This window comes from Nicotiana tomentosiformis, chromosome 6 (assembly GCF_000390325.3).
Source record: "Nicotiana tomentosiformis chromosome 6, ASM39032v3, whole genome shotgun sequence".
Taxonomy (NCBI): domain Eukaryota; kingdom Viridiplantae; phylum Streptophyta; class Magnoliopsida; order Solanales; family Solanaceae; genus Nicotiana; species Nicotiana tomentosiformis.
This window is the reverse complement of record NC_090817.1, coordinates 147,667,706-147,671,764: the sequence shown is the minus strand read 5'-3', so window position 1 is coordinate 147,671,764 and position 4,059 is coordinate 147,667,706.

Below are 4,059 nucleotides of genomic sequence, written 5' to 3'. Positions count from 1 at the left end.
TTTACTCTCTTGACTAGATCTCTCGGTACTTAGAAACCATAGGCTGGAAGGTGCGCCACTGACGATGCTGCTATCTTTCTTGGATACTGAATCCTAACGCTTCTAGCCCTCTACCTGAAGTATGGAATATTCACAATCTTCTGCACCTGAGTATCTCGTATGTTGTTCACCTTTACATTACTTGCCTTAAAATATTGCATCGTATCTTCTATCTCTTTCATGACCTTCCTCCCATATAGATATAATTCACGTCCATAACTTGAAGCTCTATTATAATACTTGCACCTCTGGTGTATACACTATTCGGTGGGAGCTCCATACTAATTTTTTTATGACACGGATACTCTTCTAACTGTCTTTATCGTAGACCATTATAGAATATAGATATTGTACTATCTCTCTTGTACCTCTGATATTAAGAGTGATCCTGCAATGTTCTCAATCAAGATTTCTATAATTTTCTAGGTCCAATAATCAATCTCCTGATTTACTTCGTTGTTGTGGCTCTTTAGTTTCCTCTTTCTTCTGATTAGCCTTTATGTAGGCTTAAGCTATCTTACGATCTGTGGCTCCTGGTATTATTAATTACTTTATCCTTACATGGATGCTATGGAATATCCCGAATACAATCTTCTAATAATTCAACCCCTTGTTTATGACCTGGGCTCAATTCTTTCTTTTAACTTATACCGAAATCTTCTACGGTTGTATGATTGTCAACATATATACTGTATGGATAATAATCCGAAACCTTAAGTGCATTCATAATGTAACTAACTCTGGATCATTGATCGAATGATTCTTTTTGTTCCTTCTCAGCTTTCTTTAAACGTAAGTTATTACTTTTCCTGGTCTTCAGGGCCCCTTGTTGCACGCATACTTAGCTTACTTTAATGCCCAAACATATTGGAATTCCATACAACTCATATGATCTTGAATATTACTTCTGATTTTACTTCTCGTTCATTAGCCATGGTAGGTGCCACTTTCTCATAGAGTGCATATAATGTTGTAGTGAGATTGTTTTTACATGACCGTTTCTTCTTTAGGTCACTGTGCTTAGGTTGAAGCCTTGTTCCTTATTTCATCAGCTATTCTTTCATTGTAGTACTTCGGGAGGACCTTCTGACTCTTGCAAATCTATAGGCTTATTACATTGTATACTCGACGGACCTTTTGATGTCCTTCCTTACCTATTATTATCTATAGTTACTTACTTCCATGCCCTTGTGCTTGTAGGTTGTTCTGAACTGATATTTCAACTGTCTTCCCAGTGGGACTCTCTTTTATTTCCATAATACTCATACGGTACCTTTACTACCCCGACTCCTTTCTGAATATTTCTCAAGTATCACAATGTCATACTGCGAGAATGAAGTCCCCATGTTGGGGTTCACTATGTTCATCTTGCACAATATGTTGATTTGTTTGTGTCCTCTTGTCTAGCCATGACTAGGCACTTTCTGAATCAACTACTAACTACTCGTTGTCCCACTCTCATATCAATATTCCGCATAATCTTTCTTGGGTTATTCCTTTTGTCTTTAACTTACCTCTCGCATTGGCTCCTTATTTATCAAAACTATCATGTGCCGGAACCCTTACTTCCTCTCCTTGACGTCGTGCTTGCATAATGGTCTGGAATCTTAGCATATCTGTAGGCTTTGAATAAGTGCAATCTCATCTCTTTCTCATTTTTATCGTATTCTTCCTTTACCATTCCATAGTTACTAGAACCACTTAATTTTGACTTAATGTCACATCACTCCATATTACCCCCTTTAGGGGAGCACTAACATTTAGTTCTACGATGATCTATGTATAAATGTTTTACCTCTTCATCTTTGGCGGCTTTTCACATCTTGGATGACCCTTACTCGCCTTGCGTAATCCCTCTGCACCAAGGTTAACGAAACTCCTTACTCACGAGGGTGATACCTAGTGTAACTGGTACACACGATAGTCCCTTAAGCATACATTTGTTCACATTGCTTGCTTTAGGAAAGCATCTTCTTGGATGACCTTTAAAGGTTATTCTTCTATCGTCCATTCTATTATCGCCGGAACGCAATCTCTGAAATTCTCATGATGCCGACTATTATCAAATCACTCAGTCCCTAATTCATGTTTAGTTTATCTTGTTCACCAGCCCATACTGATTTCTATTACTCTGGGGTTTAACTTTTCCTTCTGGTAGTCGCGTTGGAGTCACGAACTTATTTCTCGAAATTAGGATATGACTTTATGGCCTATACCTTTTTGTTGTCTCAAGGCCTGTCACCTCTCGTCTTTTCATTTATTTGACTATAGACTCTATAATATTGTCATCCTTTTGATCTACCGTTGTCATCCATGTATCACATTTTACTCATAATGCTTCATTAACTCTCTTCTTATTTCCCTGCTAACATTTATGTCTATCGATTTATTCTGAAAATTCCAACAAGACATTCTTTTACTTTTAGCTCCCCTTACTCTATCCACTGACTCTTCGGGTTACCTAACATTCTCTCTCTACTAGGGACGGGAGTCACACTAAGATAATATTTATCCCTTCCATGCTTCCAGTGCCTATCTTTGTAGTACTCATCTCTAGTTGTACTACTTTAGAATGCACCATCTGGATGTCTCACAAGGAGATCTATTTGCACATTTACAATATCCTTCGGAAATGTCAACTAACGCAAACAATCCATCCATCATTTTAGGTTACTCTAACCCCAGTCGGATCCTGATATCTCATTTTTCTCTTAAGCCATATCTGTTAGCTCTTATAGCGTATAACTGAGATGGGTGTGGCCAATTGTACATACCTCTGTTATTGTTGACGCTAACTCAAAATGCTTATATCTCTCTTCCTGAATGGTAAATACTGATAATCTTCATTAACTGGGTGTCCCCCACCCTTCTGCACCTTGCTTCTTTTTCTCATCGTGAGAATCATGCAAAATTGAGTTCCTCTCACTCAACCCTTCCACAACTATATCTCTTACCAACCGTCTTTCTGGATGTAGGCATTGTCGTATTATGAATAAGATAGAGTTTAGGAAATTGAGTTCTTACAACTGAGCTCTACCACACGATCTAGAGTAAGAAGAAAGAGTGACAGTCCTAAATGCCTTGTAGCCTCTTGCTTATAAGTGTGGTGCACAACATACCTATAAACAAGACTGTACTAGACACGACTTGTAGACTCCATAGGACAGAACTGCTCTAATACCACTTTTGTCACGACCCAAACCGATGGGCCGCGATGGGCACCCGGTACCTTACTCAACCGAGTACCAACGTAATGTATCTTTCTTATTACTTCATCATATACACGTGACATACGGGTTTAATAGGCCAACATGATCATTTATAAAATCAAAACATAGAAAGACAAGGCCGTACAATCTTTCACGTACACGACATATGTCTACAAGCGTCTAAGAGTACATAATTATCATAAAGATCGGGATAGAGCCCTGCCATACTAAACCATACACATCTAAATCATACTGACCAAACAAGCAACTCCGGAGCAAAAGGAGTGCACCAATATCTTTTGCTGAGCTGATAGCCTACTTAGAGGACTCTCAACCTGTATATCAGGACATGCGGGCATGAGACGCAGCGTCCCCAGGCAAAAAGGGATGTCAGTACAAATAATGTACCGAGTATGTAAGGAATGAAAATCAGTAAAAAAAATAGACATGAGAGAAACATGGAGTAAAAGACTCGACATGTACGTCTGCATAGCTCTGTGAATCATTTTATTTTTTATAATGTCATGCATAAGCATATAAATGTCATACCACGCATAGGTATATGTGTTCATAACATCATCAAGCCTCTGAGAGCATCCCATCATATCATTTCGGCCATTGTGGGCAAATCATCAACGTATACCAGCTGATCAGGTGGTGGTGCTTATATAACGCCATAACCTTTTTCCATATACCATATACATATAATATACGCGTATATAATGCCATCTGGTCATGGGTCAATGCACATGTATAAATGCATGAAATGCATAAGAAATACGTTAATAAGATTTCTCAAAATGCCATAAAA